General features: G+C 43.8%; 2 long non-coding RNA genes across 2 annotated transcripts in view; one reads left to right on the top strand and one right to left on the bottom strand.

Annotated features, from left to right (window-relative positions):
• Window positions 1-19,267, bottom strand: part of LOC144769975 (uncharacterized) — a 330,455-nt gene that overhangs the window by 94,343 nt on the left and 216,845 nt on the right. The window contains exon 3 of the long non-coding RNA XR_013598767.1: window positions 15,076-15,136. This is a non-coding gene — a long non-coding RNA (uncharacterized LOC144769975). The remainder of the gene's footprint in view (window positions 1-15,075; window positions 15,137-19,267) is intronic.
• On the top strand, window positions 11,215-12,584 carry LOC144769968 (uncharacterized). The gene is made up of 3 exons (XR_013598766.1): window positions 11,215-11,323; window positions 11,417-11,440; window positions 11,917-12,584. It is a non-coding gene; the product is annotated as an uncharacterized LOC144769968 (long non-coding RNA).

Below are 19,267 nucleotides of genomic sequence, written 5' to 3'. Positions count from 1 at the left end.
GTGGACAAGGTTCAAGGGACTATGATAACTGCAAGACGGAATGGACAAACAGTGACGAGAAATGTGTCCTGTTTCAAGAAAGTAGTCAAGACCAATGAAGAACTCCCAGCGGAAGGATACTCTGAGATGGAGGGTGATGGAGGTGTTGACCCTGACGAGAACAGGCCAAGATCACCAGTGGTCAGACAGCATGGTGAGAGTCCATCCGGGATGACACCACGTAGCCTCGTCGTGGGACACCCTCGACCCAGGGCGTCTAGCGCTGGCGAAGATGCAGAGACAGCCCCGGCGGGGGCTGTCGAATCACCGTGCGTAAGAAACCAGCGATACAGTCTGAGGCCCAACCCGAGACCCAACCTGCATCTGAGAGACTTTGCCTGGGCATCTCCATAATTTGAAACGTAAAGACTGTTGCAGGAAAGAACTAAATTGAAGGAGGAATGTAGAGAGCCACTCGGGCTCTCCCATACAATGTTTCTTTTCCCGCACGCAAGCACACGCACCCCGGGGCGGGCTCGCGCCCGGGGTATAAATAAACATGCGGAAGACCGCTCGGGGTCTTTCCTGCTGACTAGCATACTGACTCTGTGTCCCCTTGCTTGGTGCACCCCACCACGTGTTAGGCCTTAGCAACAAACTCCACACACGCTAGCCCCGCATCTTTTCTAAAACCAACAAGCACGGATGAGACGATTAGCATAGGATGTTAATCAAACAAAAAAGTAAAGATTTAACAGTAAGGGTTTTTGGTGTGGGGGTATGAAAACGTACGTTTTAAATGCAACAGAGGTGTTTAATGAAATGTAAGCACACTTTTCAAGCATGAAAATTAAAAGGGTTCAAGTGACTGAGAAGCAGCACCCTGTCTTTAAAAAGTACAAGCGCGTGCTTCAACTAGTCAGAGGTCACGGCAGAATGAACAAAATAAACAGTTCGTTTCTTTACTGAAACCCTTTCTGGCAGTCTGTAAGCAGAGCGAGGGTTGTATGCATCGGCTCGGTGCGCTGCTGCTCCTGCCTGCTAGAGCCGAGGCTCGCTTCTCCTGAGGTGGGCGGGGCTGCTGGCAAGCTGTCCAAGCTGTCCAATCGGCAAGAGCTCCGGAGGTTGCCGATTGCCAGGGGATACACGATCCCGAGGGGATACCACATATTACACAACACCAGCACTTAATTTGCGGGGCCGGGTCTACATGCGATATTGGCTGTTCACTAAGTTCACATGGGTCTCCCCAGTGAACAGCCGATATCACACATGATTGTGTGGCTAAAACTTTTCAAATTGGATCCTGCACCTGCATTGTAAAGCACACACGCAGTACCAGAAACGAATTGTGTCCCAGCCTCATTCTAAGTTTCAGGTCACTCGTTCCAATCAATCCATGATGAGCGGCTTACAATTTTAAATATATTAAAAACTCGCTCCTTCCCTACTTGGGAATCATCAGGTGTGTGTGTGTCCTGAGTCGGACCAATGGGATCAGTATTTTCACTACGGCCCGCCCTAGCATACTGCGCTGCCGCAACGCTTTTCTGTAGACGACACAAGAAGCAAGCAGCATGGTGCACAGCAGGCCTTGGACTAATTAAAACTGAAAGGCGGCAGTCCCAGTAAGTAGTGATTTTGAAATATGATGCTAGCAGTGTGTGAACTGTCAGGCAAGTAAGAAATGAAATGAATGTCGCTAAGTTGCAGGTTGCATCATTGTGCAGATTCACTTTGAATTTCACACGAGACAGACCCCAAGTTCTTTTGCACATTGTGTATTAGTTATTTGATCCTCCCTTTGTTTTAAATTTCCCCTCGCAGTCGCACATCACCTCTGCCCTTGAAGGATGGCATGAAATGTTTCTCTGACGGCGGTCGGGCACAAGCTGATCGCCCCCTCTTGAGGTTGAATTGAAGAGAGGTGCGCACATTTTGTTCCTAATGTGCCCATCACTCCCTCCTCTCTCTCTGCACTTGGATAGTGAAAGCACTGCCTACTAGTACTCACGCATGAAAACACCCGGATGCTGAATCACGTTACCAGGCATTTACACGTGTGCAGACATAGAAGGTGCACCAGCAACCACGGAGTAATGGTGATCTCCTTGTTCTGCGATTGAAAGGTCGGTTTACACTTGACAGCCAGGCCCCTGACACCTCAGCTGACCTTGGGCGCACAGATAGTGACTGAGGCCTCGAGCGTCGCTGCCCCTGCCCTGGGAACATTTAATCTGCATAAAGCAACATTTCACAATTTTCATTTTTATTTTATAATGGACTTCAAAATGGTATTATCTTGAATACTAGATCCACCAGAGGTGGACTGGCCTGCATGGAAATCAAAAGATTTTGTGATTGATCAAAACGGAATAAGAATGAAAAAAAGAAGGGCTGAGAAGGAACCTGCAGGAGTGATATAAAGTGGCAGGGAGAGTGTTGGGGTGGATTAAAAAAGCATGAGGTGGATTTAAGAGTATGCAGCCTTCAACTTCAGTCTTTGAGCTTGTAAACAAAGTTATACAAGTAATTTCCAAGCTATTTAAGTTGGCAAGGATTTGAGCTTACTGCAGATAATGTTTGCTTGAAAACCAAGGAAATCAATATGAAAAACCCACCCCAGTAGAGCACAAAACACTCCCAGAAACAGCCAAAAAAGGCCCAAACACTTGACCTGTCAGACCAACCCATTGGTTACTACCTAATTGCCTTATTGGCTAGTCCAGCCCTTGTTGCTTTGGTATTCTGCACGTCGACATTCAGTAGCACCGGCCAGTCTATTCTAAGTTAAACTTTGAGACTTGGCAACTACTGTTTCAAAAATTGTAAGTAAACCGTATCTGAATAACGGGGTCTATGGGGCTGCATTGTCAGGGAGTGGGGGTGTAGTTTATTAGAGAAGTCTGGGTCTGTGGAAAAGTGAGGGGTCCAAGGACCTTTTGGTTACAGAGGACGATGGCGTGTGAGGCACCTTGGTACAGTGAGTGTTATCAGAGGAGCCATAGGAAAAAGGCATATGCCACCTGCCCTTAACACAGAGGCCACCCACCTTCCTCAAATGCAGAGATGGTATCAGCTGTGCTTACTGCACACATTGTTTTCCACGACACCAAATGGTGTCAGACTACTCTTTGCTGCACATAGTGAGCTACTGGTCCTTAATGTAAAGACTGTGCCACCTCCCTTTAGCACAGACTTCTATCTGTCCTTAATACATTACCTACATCAAGGCAGATGAAGCTGTGCTGAAAAGCTGGAAGGGTGGGGGTGGGGCATTTTTGTAGTGGCGCATCAGTTTTAAAAGCACTACAGAGTTCTTTGTATATCCAACAGTTTTCAGGCAACAATTAATGTGCCACGATAACTCCGGTAATTAATGTGCCTGCCAGTGCCGGAGAGTTCGGAGTTTTGTCTAGTGACAGTTTTGACTCATCTAAGGTAGCACAAAGGGTTAATTAATATGCCTGCTGCAAAGAGCGTGTACTGTGCAGAGCACAGAACAGTATTTCATGTGCATAGCTCAGTGGGATGCTGCTTTTGCCACAGAGATCCTTTTGTTATTGTGCAATTCAAACGTTACAATCATGATCTAGCACATTGAGCTATGAACTACTACCATCAAAGCGCTAGATGCAAACAGCATGGTATAGGTTAGAGTTACGATTTTCATCAGTCTTTGACTATCCTAATTTTACTAAAGAGTGTTTGTGTAGAAATAAATTGTTACTGGTTAACTCAACCCTAACCACTGTTATGTTGCAGAAGTTGCATTTGTTATTTTAGCAAATTGTTCCCAAAATTAAGCTTTGAATGCCCTTTTGCTTTCCTTTTTTTCAACATTTTCTTGGGTGACGGGAACTGCCAATCAGCAACTTACTTGAGAAAGTCTCCCTTCTTGGAATTTAGATTAGGTATTACACCTGGCTTTCAGCAGTGCCAGTTGAGGATGTGGGTGGAGATGGGGGAAATGGTTATGGCCTCCTAAAAAAAAATTGAGCACCTGGACTTAATAATTTACAAATTAAGCACTGGGCAGAGCGCACAAAGAGATGCAAGGCTGTTGAAAGAACCTTGCGCTCTTTATTTTATAGAGCAGCATCGGGATTGGCTGGGCTGGGCAGGTCAGAGGAAAGCAGAAACTGAGAAGCGGATCCTCTGACAAAGAATAAAGATCAGCGCACGTCCATTTGGCTCATGAACAGTTATTAGATATAAACACAGAGTTTGGAAACCCAGCTTCAGGGTCAACACAATAAACATATTTTCTCTTTCGAGCCAGGTGAGAGAAAAGGCTTTAATTTTCTTTAAGATAATGTGCCGTCACCAACTTTTGTTACTGGGGAACTGTGGTCGAGTCCTCCTGACACCGGCTGAACATCCTGTGACTCTCGGCAAATCAATTAATCTCTTTATGCTTAAAAAGGACTCGGACCTTGTGAAATTTAACTGGTGTTCTTGCAGAGTGCTCTGGTCCAATTTCATTGAGTTTGCAACATGTATACAAAAAATAGTAGTGCATACATGCTCGCTTTTTTTACTTTGGAAACAGTTTTTTACGCCCTGCCACGTTTAAATCTCATCAGCCACCACTGAGGCACGCACTGCCATCCAGCCAATTACAAAGCTAATGGAAGTGGGCATTCAAAATCCGGGCCTCACCAGCACAGTGCGGCAGCCCAGAGCTCAAACCCGCACTGAAATGAATTAATAAAAAAAATTATGCAATATCATGGGAGGCAATATAGCAATGGTGGTTTGCCGGATACGTTTACCTTCTATGAAAGGTGTTAAGTCTTGGGACTTTTTATCTTCTTTGTGCCATGCCATGCTTTGTGCTAGAGCGTTATTTGGCACTGGCGGACTCGGAGGAGGTCCATAATGGGGTAAGTCGTGAGGGGGTGACACCATGAGTTACCGCACTGGGTGACACCAACCCTAGTGACGCCACTGATGCTCGAGACATCTGAATTGCAACTTTTGGAGACCAAAAGTGTGTTCCGTGGTGGCTCATGTTCGTATGTGTGTTCTATTGTAATTATGCTGAGGTGCAGTGGTTACACGTTTGTCTGGTGTGAGGAGATGAGGGGTAGAGCGCATATGCACCTTGACCTGAGGAGGAAAACAAAAAAATATTTGTACATGTCCCTCTTGCATCTGTAAAGTTCATAATGTAGGAAATGGCACAAGCAGTGTCTGTTAGGATCATGTATGTGTCATAAGGATTTGTGATTTCTAATGAGTATGCATATTAAAACAACAATTATACATATCAGACTTGTCTGGTGCTGGAATACTTACCCAGAAGTCACTATGCTGCCAAATTCTCCTACTGCCAGCCACCCGGCAAGAGATGACCTGCAAAATATGTAGCTGTCATGGCTACATCCTGGGAACACTGCATGCACATCTGTAAAGCAGCTTCTGGCATCACATACACCCTACATGTTGATGCAGTGCTGGAGGTGCCTGTTTCAGAAGATGTGTGCATTATGGTGAGGTGGCTGAAGAGCCACATGGGTGCAATCAATTGCACCTACCACGCTTGGGAAGGGGTAATAGTGGTAGAAATCCCAAGCAACCCTTTACCTTCCTGCCAATGTATGAGACATAATTATGTGGAGATGCACTCTCCTATTGATGCAGTTCAGTAATTGATGCAAGCATCAGGACTGGCTTGCCCGAGAGATGCCCACGATGTCACTGGGCACCCTCTGGAAAGATCCAGGAGCAATGCAATAGAGAGCTGCTAGGATCTTGACGTAGGCTGGGATGGCATGGAAGCAGCATGTCTCAGAGTCCAGATCCTGCTCCCACTCACAAACCATCTCCAAGATGGCATCAGGGGGAAAATGGTATCTGGACCTGACATCTTGGCTGAACATCCCAAAGACGTTGATCCTCCATCTAAATATCCTCTATTCTCTCTTCTCTCTCCTCCTCCTTCGCTTCAAATCATTCTGTCACATGACAAGGAGCAGACCGACAAACACATTCAGCAACATGTTAAAAGGTCTGAAAGGGTTAGTGTGTGGCAGCTCTGAATGTATGCATGCAGCCAGGCTGGGAATGGCTGTTGGGTATATGACTTACAGCTGGCGCTGGGTGGGGGGGATGGAAGGCACTGAGTGGCGTGTCAGGATAAAATTACACTTACTCCGCCCCAAGAGCAGAAATTCTGCCCCAAGTGCGGATATTCCACCCGAGTGCAGAAACGCAGCAGTTGTAAAGAATCTACTTGCATGTTCCATTGTGAATACTGAAAAGTCATAAAGGTAGACTTTCAGTCTAAACTTAAACTTTTGGTTTAACTTTACCTTTGTGAACCGGTCCCTGAGTCCACAAGATGGCCCCTGCTGCTCCTAGTTTGTGATGGACACAGACTGCACCTTGGAAGTAATGCTGGTTGGGTCCCTGTTGGACCTGCTTCTGTGAATGCCTCCACATCCGTGCACAGTCTTCATGTGCTGTCGGACAGGGGGTCAACATAAAGGAGGCTGCATCAGACCCTCCATTGCGTCTGTGGCTGAGGACCTCCCTGGGTGCCAACACTCCACGATTGCCCAGAGCGGCCAGGAGCACCCCAAATACTATGCTGGCACTTCTCTTGGGTGGCTACGGCATGGCTGGTGTCCCGCTGACTTCCAGTTAGCTGCTAACAGGAGCCCTAGCTGTAGGTCACAAATTGCTTCCGGTCCAGTTTGCAGCAGTGGAGACGTTGCAGCTGGGGCAGCCTGATTGTTGGGCATTCACAGTCGAGGCCACCTCCTGATGGACTGGACAGGCTACGTTTAGTTAGAGGGTCGACATCCTGAGTGCGGCCACGAGCCATGCTTCTCTGCTGTGTTGGCTTGCATTATTCCTGGGTGGGGAAGAGCCAGCACAAGTCCCCTGTCTCCTCCAGGGCCCTCCCCAACAAAATTCAGTGTGTGGGTTGCGCCGTAGTCACCAGGACCCCTGATTTTCTCGAACAGTCGACAGAGCCCAGTGTGGTGTATGGGGGCCATCTTTGACATCCCCCCCACTACACATTTGAAGAAAACAGTTAACCACGATCCACTCTTCCAGCAAATCCATAATATAATGTTTAACAATACCATTGCCTGTCTTTTGTCTGATGTCAAAGGGAATTGAAGCTTGTAATTGTAAATATAAAGCATAGGAGGAATTTATACACAATTGTAAAGGATATCTAAGAAAGTGTATGAAAGGGATAAGCAAACCTTAAGGCATATTTATAAAAAATGCATCCACAATTCACAGTATTTGTCAGACCTACCTGCCTTAGGGTGATCTTCCCCCAAACCTTTTGCCTTCACCCCTCCTATTTTTTTATACTGATTTAGTTTTTGCTGGCCTAAGGACTGCTAACCAGTGCTAAAGTACTTGTGCTCTCTCCCTAAAACATGGTGGAATTGGCTTATACCTTATTACATTTAATAAGCTGTAACTTCCAAATGGAAACAGGTGAACAGTTCTTGCGTGGTGTCTTTCGAATTGTAATAACAAACACTCTTGTATGGCAAAGTCGGAATTTTCGTTACAATTTGAAAATACCACTTTTAGAAAGTTGGCATTTTCCTACCTTCACCACTTAGTGTCTGCAGTCTGTCTCTGGGTCACTTGACTGCGTGTAGCTGACAGTTGGGCTTTGTGTATTTCTCCTAGAAACCCAAACACAATAGAGAGCTTAAGTGTGCCTGGATGGGTCTTCACTGGCAGGATCAAAGGGCAGAGCTGGTCACAGCCCTACCTACACTTGGATAGGTGTGTCCTGCCTCCACACAAATGGCTGCCTGCCCCCTGCTGTTAGTGTGTCACCAAAGCAGGCAAGGCAGGAATTCTGTGCACTTCAAAGGGAGACCTCCAGAAACTTCTCCAATGTCAAATGAGGCACCTGGTATACATTTATTACCTCAGACACCAACTCTTCAGTACACTTCTTGGCCTGCGGAAACTCTGCCAGAAAGAAGGACTAATGTGCTGGTGAAAAGACTTCTGCTCTGCGGGACTGTTGCCTTGGTGGACCACAGCCTTGCTAGAATGCTGCCTTGCTGGGTTGCTGCCCTGCTGACCTCATGCATGACTCAGAGGGATTGGACCTGCACCTGAAACCAAGACTCCCATAGTGACTCCAAGGGCTACTCTGCTGGTCGCCAGTTTAGAGCCACAGGGACATAAGAGGCTCCCGACCACCTGAACATGCAACCATATCCCTCTGGAGTAATCTACTGACCCCCAAGGTTGCCTCTTAGGTCCTGGACCCTTGGTGTGGCCTCAATGGAGCTGAATTAAGGTTTTTGGGTTCTTCCTGACTGGAAACAGGACTGTTGGTGCCAAAACCTTGTCGCTCGCACTGCCAGTTAAGGTGAAGTTCCATAAACCCGATCCTTTGCGCTACAGCATTGGCCACTATCAGGATCTGTCATCTTGAAGCCAGGCCAGACCGCCTGCGAAGACAACAGGATCTTTGCGCTGCAGTGATGTCTGTCCACAATGCCCGGCTGCTGTTTGCATAGCAACTACTAATGCCCGTTACGTTCCCCTGCTCCTCGCGGACCCTCCACCATGAACAAAACTTTTATTGCTGAACTAAGAAGGTAACTTTTCAGCGAGACTAACCTGGTCCCTGTATCTGACTCGCACTCAATTGCGAGCAGCCTGAACTTGTGACTTTCTCCCAGTCGTGCATGACCAGAAATCAGCGGGTGGGGCTTTGGCCTTTTTGCCCCTATTTTCACTTATATCTTTAAAATTGCTAATCTCCAGTTCCAAATTTTCGTCGTTTTGGTCTTGGGTTTTGTATTCAATTTTGCTGTATTGTTTTAAATTGGTGTGGGATTTTTCGTGTAAAGTGTTTTTACTTTATTATTGTTTGAAGTACTGCATAAATACTTTACAAATTGCCTCTAAGTTAAGCCTGACTGATTTGTACTGAGTTACCAGTGGTTTCAGCACCATTTAATTTGGGGATTACTTGTGCCTCACTCTGGCAACTGCTGTAGTTGCTGCTTGAGTAGGGTTTAACTCCCCAAACCAATATCCCAATTTCTTACTGTATTGAAATGTGATAATCGTACACTGAAACCGTCAGGTTAACTGCCAGCATCCATGATTTTCCAGCTGAAAAAATCTATTACTGAGATCCTGTACTGAAGATAAAAAGGTTGGAACACACAAACCCATGATAGACATTTCAATGGTGAATTCACATAGTAAAAGAATGTTCTCAGAGACCACATAATAGGAACCAAATTGACGAGCGTTACTTCTGGGGTGTACTTCTTTTTAACCCACACCCCCTGCTGCTTCCCAAATAAATAGTCATCATAATGGTCTAGGTATCTTCCGTAACCTAAAATTACATTAAACATCAGCACACTTGAAACATGGAGACCCGGGAGCTGTAGTTCCATTTATGACCAAAATAAAGCATGTGGCATTTCCAAAGTGAGAAGAGTGAAGATAAAGTATGGCATGTACAAATCCACACTGGCTTGTTTTGCTTTTTTACTGTCAACTGATTGAGTCCTGACATTTGGCCCGTCTCCAATGGAGCAAACAGCACGTTTATCAGGGTGAGAGACATGAACATAATAAACAAGATTAGGAACCATAACCTGAGCTGCTGGTTCTCATGTTCTGTGACCAGGATCATACCCTTTATGATCAATATAATAATCATAAAGTATATAATTAGGTATCTTGGAAGTACGGATATCATGAACTTCTTATTCATCTTCTAATGACAAAGACCTAAACTGAGGGGCAAATTAGTAAGGCAGTGAACAGGTTTCAACAAAAATACACAGACATATAACTATTAATAATGATAAACCGAATATTTATTATTTCACTATTAATATTAATGTTTAATAGTAATATTAGTGAGAGCAAGTTCAATAGCTACAGGAATGATATATTTTGTAACTAAATAAAGACCCATTTATTGTGGGTAAAATGTATGTTTTGTTGAGAGGCAACCTACATGATAAACTTAAGTGTCTTGCTATTTGAAGTCTGCACACTTCTTGCACAGTACTTAGGCATTATTCACATTGATTTTTACAGCCTACACTGTCTTAAGGATACCTAAATATCAAAGGTTGCTTTCTGAATTTCTTGATGTCATAGAAGAGGAAGGAAATCGATAAGGGCAAAAGAAAGGTGACTGTTTTAAGGAAGCATGTGTAGAAGTAGTGCATCCAAATTCTGATACCCATTGTAAGTCCACACAACTTGCATGTGCACTGGATATATAACAACATAGGTATTTTTGTAAATATTTAATTTAAGAATTCTTTTGCCCATTAGACTATGGATGATAACAGGTGACTGTATAGTGGTAAACTTCCTCAATTTAGTGGGGTATATTTTGAACAGACCTTCTAATGCCCAAGGGTTCCCACAAGAACTGTTTCTGTTTCCTTCGACTTTTGTTATAGGCCCAGCCTGTAAAATGTTATTGTAGTTCTGGTCGGCACCAAGAACTCAGATGAAATGTTCATATTCTAACTTTAAACCGATATAGTGTTCTTGAAGAGGTTGATTGACTGATGTTTCTGTGTTCTAGTACTCGAGCTACATGGAGAGCGACGTTTGGGACGAGACCGTCAGACTCATGGAAAGAGTGGGACTAGGTTTAGAGGTGATGTGTTTGTCTTGTAGTATGATATCTGAAAATACATTTTGGGTCACTGATTTGGCGTGTAAGCATTTGAGATTGAATGGTGGTTGACACTTAATATGCCGATTAATGATGTGGAATAGAGTACAGGATTTAACAAATGTTTCCAGTTCGATTTTGGAATATATACATGATTATCACTGTATTAGCCATCACACTATATGTGCTGTGGCTCTACTTTACATGAACTTTGATCGTGCAAATCGCATGTAATGGGATGCATTGGTTTGAAGAGTCTGTGGTACTGTGAACGTATATTACGGAGGACACATTTTGTAGAGGGACATTAGAGATATTCTGGTCATGAATTTCAGCAAAAGAGATAAAGAACGTAACATGATATGTATTACGGTGTGTATAGAATTATCTGCCAGATGATTCTAGAGAGGGCTGTCATGTTGGCTTATGGAACAGGCTTTGCAAACACGCGGATAGATGTCATGTTGGTTGAAATTGTGCATTTTAGAATGAGCACATACTTTTACTCATATATAACTGGTTACAAGGATTTTACACATTGAGACATCCCCTTTATTACTATGTTTATAGCTCAATATTTGGGGACAAAAAAGGATCCCTCAAATGCATGGACTGCCTTATTGACGTCGCTCAAGATACTGAATCCCTTTGTGGGTTGGAAATATCACCACAAAAGAAGTAGGTGTCCAGACTGTGTGTGGGAGTTGAGTACTAGAGAGTGGGCAGCCTGTTTCTATGGTCTGCTAACTAGTGGTTGTTCTTACTTTACAGAGGTTTTTATCAAAAAGGACATAGGTATTTATTGAGTTTCCACAAATTCACGGTTTGGGGTTACAATAGGTGAATACTGTAGCCACTCTTCCGTCACCACTTGGATGCACCTTATAGACGTTTGCATGACTTTCTCTAGTCACGGTCACAGGATAGGCTTTATGTGACTCACTATATTTTGATAATTTAATGGCTTTTCACATGGAGATAAAGCAGCCATCTTGGAATGTTACTTACATTCAATATCACCTGCCTGTCACTCTTATTTTCCTCCATTACCGGTATTTGGGATCTTTTGATCTTATGATATTATTTGTTGTTCATGGTATTGGGCATTTCTTTGGGCTCATGCCCTGCATTGCCCACCCTGTGCATGCTAATACATGTCTACTTGGAGGTGTTTCTTCTTCTGACACGGGGAGATTTCAGAATAATATTAATGACACCTGAAAACATTGTAAGGTGTTATATTGGCCTGTGTTTTGTTTCTGTTCATGCAGCCTTGAGAAAGTCGCTGGACGATTTCCCATTGTAAGCGATGAAACACGTGTTGGCTGTCTGAAGCAAGACCAAAAGAATAAAGAAAGAAAATAACAATCGAAATACGTGTACAATTTTTCCTTACATCGTGCACTTAACGAATTGTTGATACTCCTATGTCTTGTGCTGAGGATTTCTTTGTAGACCCTACAACTATTGTTGCTGTGCTGCCTTGCCCTGTTGAGCCCCTCGAGGCCATTGACATGCCGCTTGGATCCCATCATCACTTCTCTCAATTTGAACTGAGGTCGCAAACCAGGGATTGTATTATTCTGCCAAATTTAACAAACACTGTTACCTGGATTGACCACATTTCCTCTAAAGAAGCTGTTTCGTCTACCACCTCGATTCTCATCCCTCCCCACAATGGCCTGGCTCTTCCAATGACTTCTGATTTCAGCACTCTCTATTGGAACATTGCTGGTCTGACTGGAAAATTAACAGACAATACTTGGGACACACTTGTCTCAAATCAGCAGATTATTTGTTTACAAGAAACGTGGTCATAGTTTAATACGCATATCAATGGTTTTTATTCTGTGTTTACCCCTGCAGTTATAACATCATCTGGGCACCACGGTGGAGGCATTGTAACCCTTTTAAGCACTACTGCTGAAATTAAAATAGTTAAAACTCTTGCTGATTTAGCATTTTTTCAGATTATCTGTTTCCTAGCCATAATGTGTTAATTATTGAGTCATTTTTTCATACATTGGATAACCTGTTACTTAGGGCTGAATACGGATTTCATCATTGTGTGGGGTGGGGATTTTTCTCTAAGACTATGTCTGATTGAAGATAAACGTGTATTAGGGGAGGGTGGGAAAATGATTTTTGCAACCTCTCAAACTTCATTCATAATTCCTGTGGAGAAAAATTGAACAGGATGATGAAGATTTGTGATCTGACTCTTAGTGTTGATCTGGTAGATAAAGACATTTTTATGCAACCTACATTCACAGGTAGAGGCAAAATATCCATGATAGATTTTATTGCACTGTCTAAATCCTGGGCCAGGAGGGTATGTACATTTCAGTTCCTGGAAACATCCATTAGTGACCACAATCCATTGGCTTTGAAACTTAATTTTTGACTGACTGTAGTGACACATAAGGTGGCTTGCAAGATTGAGTTTTTGAAAAATAGAGGTGTACGACGGTAATGGCAGGATGTGGAACCTAATGCATTTCATCTATGCATATAGATAGACAGAAGGAGCAATTCGAGACATGTCAGAATTCGGAATCTGATCCTGAGAAGGTGTTGTGGGCTTTTGGTACAATTTGTTAGAAGATCTCTGAGCAGCTAACAGTACCAAAGTGTACATTTACCCCCAAACCCCATACATGGTTCAAAATATCATGCTCACACGCACATAGAAATCTTATAAATGGAGTTAAAAATAACCCTGGGCGTAGTACTGTGCTACGCTCGCAGAGCATGCGTAGTTTGAACAACTACGAACTACGCGAATTGCACGTAGCACAGTGCAAAAACGCATAGCGTAGCGGGAATTTTTTGCTTGCTCACGGTCCTCAACGTCAAGTTGGTGACCGCGACCAAGCAAAATCAACATCCCGGCAAGACTTTTTCCTCGTTCGCGATTAGCAACATCAAGTTGCCGATCGCGAGAGTGGAAAGTAAACTTCACGGCGAGATTCTCAATGCGGGGAGGTCAGGTTTCAAATTGTGAGTGGTCACGTATGCTCGCAATGGCTCGCGATGAGACACTACAAGTCAGTGTTGAGAAAGCTGATGCTCGAGTACAAATCTACTCGAGTAGCAGAAAATGACCGCTTGCACTGTGCAAGATGTCTTTTGAAATGATTGCACAGTGCGGACAAACATCCGGCACTGTGCAATCAGTGAAAACAGCATTTACCCTACCGCACTACGCAGTTTGCGTAGCTATGCGTAGCGCGAAGTGCACTTCGCATAGCTACGCGTAGCGCTACTACGCAAACTACACCCAGGGTTAGTTAAAAACCAAAAGAGGGGTCAGATAGCAATTATTACATGCAGAAAGTACTATAAAGATGTGACCATGAGGAGGAAAGAAGAGATTAGAACAAGGGCCTAGGAACAACAAATTGCTGCAAGCGCAAGGAATTAGGCATCAGAATTTTGGAGGATAATTAATGCACCCTTCTTTTCAAATCGCTCCTCTGTCCCCACTGATGTAAATATTCCTGAACATTCATGGGTTAGTCACTTCACCAGCCTTTATGACTGAAAAGAGCCAGTTTTGGGGGAAAGCTGTAGTCCAAATGGCATAGCAAATTTCAAGGATTATGAACTGCTAACGATCACCGCTAAGGATGCTACATCAGGCGTGAGCAGATACATAGGCGGGAAGGCGCCAGACATTTGGGCCCCCGCCCTGGCAAGTGTGCTTAGTTGTAAACACACTTAGGATCTACAAATTAGATCTTTTTGAGCAAGAAGGGTACTGATCCCTAAGATACTATTTTCACACAAACGTACCTCTGGCTAAATGTCAGGGACCAGATGGAAAAGATGAGAGAAGAGCACAGTGTGAGACCTAATAAAGGGAGAGGAAGGGGAGGATTCCCTCAGGGCAAGAACCGTCACTTATCGTTAGGTGACATGCTTCATCAGTTGGGTTCCCTCCTCACACCAAGGTGTGGGCTACAACTCCCCCAAGGGAGGAGGAGTGGAAGTGTTTTGGTTAACAGGATGAGCAAAAAAACAGGTAAAATGAGGGGCAGAGTGCAGATGCTGTGATAGAATGTGATTTAAAAATGTCTAACTGTGATCACTGAAAGTTTATTAGGTGGTAACAATGACAAGTGAAAAAGACAAGAGAATATTTAGGGTTTTCTGCAGATATACCCTCGTTTAAGTGGTCAACATGTTTCCGTCAACAGGCATTCATCAGGACCACTACTCTCAGTCACTCTGCAAAGTGTTCAAGTGAAATAAAGGAGGAAAAGTATACAGGCCACCAATGAAGCTGTGTGGTCTGTTGTTCAACGTCCCTCTCCTTAGTAAAGGGTATATGAACTGAAAAAAGAACTTCATGTTAATATCATAAGACCTCGTTATACTAAAGACATATTACACACAGTGCTCTATTATTCATAAAGTTTCATGCTTACCTAAAGTGCAATAAAGTCATATATACTCTCTCCATTCTCGGTAACATCTTGTGGTGCCCATCTGTAAGAGCATATAACAATATGTATTGTAAAAACTCATAGAGTGCATCATACTTCCAAGCCTGCATCCATGGTAACATTTCACGCCCTCATAAGTGGTGAAATGTTTCACTATACATTCTTTCATTATGTCTACCCCTTCTTCCAACTTCATACCAGTGCACTAACCTAACAAGCATTTGCAATGCAATCTGTCTTGCCTTTGGGACCGTAGATGTATTTAGCTATGCATAATTTTAACCTGGGTGCTGAAACATCTACTATTCTTTAACATGGAGGGAAAGTAAGCACCAAACTGCGCGACACGCCAGGTATGGGAACATAAGGAGAGAAATATTGCCTTTCAGCTGGAAATGGTATAGTCCAAAGCTCTGTTTTAATATAAAATTAGGGCCTTTGGTGTTCATATCACTGAAAATACAAGATTTGAAAAAATATTATTTTCTACTGGTGCTCGTGGAAGACAATTTCTATGGACTGGAATCTAGAGAATGCTAAAGTGATTCTGATATTTTACTGACCCCTGCTGGTCGTTTTCTATCAAGAAAGTTAAATAGAGGCAGTTGCCAGAAAAATTTTAAAAAAAGTTCCTCAGCAGAAAGCAATTCTGGAGTTTTACTGACCTCTACTGGTCGTGTTCTATCAAGGCACTTAAATAGAGGCAGTTGAACAGAAAAAAGTCCCTAAGCGGAAGCAGACAAGTCCTAGGGCTGATCTCCAGAGCCCACAAAGTACATACACATATAAGTATATAATAAGTATATACTGACGTCTATACAAGAGGTCTTGAGTGCTCAACCTAAAAATGCAGTCCTGTGTAGGGCGTAGGACCAACCCATACCCAGGTCGGTATCAATCCCACACTCAACAGGTGGGTGCTGCCCACAGGAATAATGACATAATATTCATCGCCCCGGTGGGGGGTGGCGGAGTTCACCAAGTAAATAGCTGCTCCAAGCTGGCGCTCTTACAAGGTTTAGCCCATCTGTAAAACTAAAAGTGTATAAACTGCTTTAACTATTTGGGGATCCTGTTCGTCAAAATGATCACCTGGGGACACCTGAAGAGCGCGAGAGTAACCAGTGCAAACATGCCTTTGCTTCCCCGTTCAAATTTGCTGCAAAGCTAGGGTTCTTGCCCCTTAAAGCTGCCATTACTATATATAAACCTAGACTTGTGTATATTGTCACCTACAGTGCAGGCATGTGGGGATTCATCAATAAGTCTCAATTGCAAATCAATTACAACAGATCCCTTCGTAGTAGTTTGTCACTTCCCAACTCTGTCCCATCTATTTTAGTACATGAACAACTAGGTCTTCAGTATTTGGGGGATACACTGAGGTTGGAACCTATTCTGGTTTAGCTGTTGGTATGGGCTTGGCCAGAAGCAGCTAAAACATAAGCTGTGATCATTGACTGTCTTAAACTGGACAGGGTTCAGAAAATCAATTGGCCAACCCATATTGGAGAAGATCTCCACCTAATTGGCTGAAGGGATCTATTTGACAACCCGTCAACAATCAATCACACAAAGAAAACCACGATAAAAGATGACCTACTGAAATTGATATTAGAAGAGAGGTGGGAGGTAGAATTTAAGAAGTCTGTTGATACATATCTTCCATTAAGTACAACCCTAGCAATTGGGCCATACCTGCTTAAAACTACACACAACCAAAGAATTTACCTGATAAGATTCAGTCAGGGAATGGCTCACTTCCTAGTATCATATTCCTCAAATATTTATGATAGCAATGATCTCCTCCCTTGCTCGTGCAATTCAAAAGCACCGCAGTCACAACTTTTATTCTTTTTTTGTGTGAGTTATAAAGAGAACAGCAAACTCACATTTTGAGACCTCTGCTGCGAAGCTCAAATATTCGAAAATGTAAAGAGGCATTACATTATTTGCAGTTGTTACAGACTAATAGTGTGTGTCATACTATTTATAGATTTCTTGTCACTGTAGTCAAATCTTTGTGTGATATTTCTATAGCGCAAATCTAGCCAAAGGCAGCAGAGCACTGATTATATGGACCTACTCCTTGGTTTTACACAGCAAAAGTCTCAAAGATACATTGGCTTAATCCCAATACACTCCACTTAGGCATCAATGCTGAAATATGTCCTCAGTCATTGATGGATGAACTTAACTTTTACATTTGCCTTTATCACACATATTAAAATGCTCTGAGATAGGAATTTATGGAGTTGAGGAAAACCACAGTTGATGCCTTGCACCAGTTTCCTCTTCTTTCCCCATTACTTTTTCCTTGTGATTTTTTCCTTGCCCTTTATCGGATTTTCATTTCTTTTTCGCATTCATTTTAAATGTGTTGTGTGCGTTTATTTTGTAGTAATACATCTGCATTTTTAAACGGAAAATTCACAATTTTGTGGATTTGACGCAATAGCCCTTGGAATGAAACTTAATGTTAAATTAATTGACCTCATTGCCATACCACTGCCCGTGAATATTTCAGGACAGTATAACTCCTATTGTCCCTTGCTATCAACACCATATTCTACCATACCATAGTTTATACCCATAACGATTAACCAACATATTCATTCTCCCTTTAAAAAAATCAGAGCAAAGATTAGCATTATAAATACTGCTCAATTTCCTTTGAGAGTATGGGCAGTTTTCTGGTCATTTCTGTGTAGGAGCAGATCTGCTTGCATTAATGTCTCTTCATCTTGTTGTACATACAACATGCAATCCTTGACGCCTCCCCATTGTTTGATGTTATGATACTATATAGTGAGAATACAGATAGTGCAATGGAACTTTCAACAATAAAGCTGTGGGCAGAGAAAGGTGATTTTAACCCAAGCCTCGGATATGTCACAGTACGCCTGTCATCCCGTTTTCGCCACATTCCCACTGCTTCTCTCCCCTCCCTCCTACTCCTCCAGTACTGCTGCACTACCCCCTTTCCTCTCCCAGTAACCCCTCCCATCTCCCTCCCTCGGGCCCAGCAGGACTATTTCCCTTCCACAACTTCCCTCTCTTTCAATCCCCCTCACTCGGCCAGATGACCGTTCCCTCACCGCCACCTCTCCTAACTGCCAGGACCTCCACAGCTACTGCACCTCGCTTCCTCCCTAACCTCCTACATACCCATAACGCTACTCAGGCCTCCCCCCGCCTACTCCCCTACCGCCGTGTTCCGCACCTTTCTCCCTCTAAACTTGTCCTTAACTCCTCTCCCTCTTGCGACACCAACAATGACAACTCTCCTTTAACGCCCAATGCACTTACTCCACCTGTGAACCCCACATCCCTACTTACCTCCTGTCCCCCACCTCTCCCCAACTTACCTCCTGTCCCCCCACCTCTCCCCAACTTACCTCCTGTCCCCCCACCTCTTCCTGCCTTCCACCACCAATACCACCACCCCATGTCTCAATCGAGCCACCCAACCTTCCGTGCTCTGCCTCATTCTCACTGGAAAATACGCTAGGCTCTCTGATCACCCCCATCTCCCAGCTTACAGCTGCCATTTCACTGTTATGCTCTAAGATCTCCACCCATCCATGCTCCTCTACTCCCTCTCAACCTCCCATGAGATGCACCTCGCCCCTTCACCCCAATACAGCCAAGCCCAACCTCTCGTCCGCAAACGTCTTGAATTCACACAAGCCCTTGAACGCCACCCTCCTTCAACAGACATACCCTAGCAACCCCACTATCTACACTATTCCGACCATCACCTCTGTCAGAACAAAGCATCCACCTAAACCTTCCCGAGCACCCCCACATAAGTACAATATCCCAATCACCCTTCAGAGCCCAAGTGCCCCCGTCACTAAAACAGTCTTGACAGAGCTGCGCTGTATGCTTCAGAACTGCAGATCTGCAGTAAAACACAAACTTGAAATCTCCGATACCATCACCCTTCACAAACTTGACATGCTCTTCCTCACTGAGACCTGGTTCAAAGATGAATAGGGTAGCAAAGGTCCAGGGAATTTGAGGCTTTAGACAACACTTGAATAAGTGATCTCAGTAAGTGGGTGGAGACACACTCGAAGCTCTGGACCTCTTAGACTTCAGCGCTGGGATTCAACCCAAGAAACCACCATGTCGGAAGGACTTTAGGATCGGGGGCATCAGTCCAACAAAA

This window comes from Lissotriton helveticus, chromosome 1_1 (genome assembly GCF_964261635.1).
Source record: "Lissotriton helveticus chromosome 1_1, aLisHel1.1, whole genome shotgun sequence".
Lineage (NCBI taxonomy): Eukaryota > Metazoa > Chordata > Amphibia > Caudata > Salamandridae > Lissotriton > Lissotriton helveticus.
This window is presented reverse-complemented; position numbering and strand designations above follow the sequence as displayed.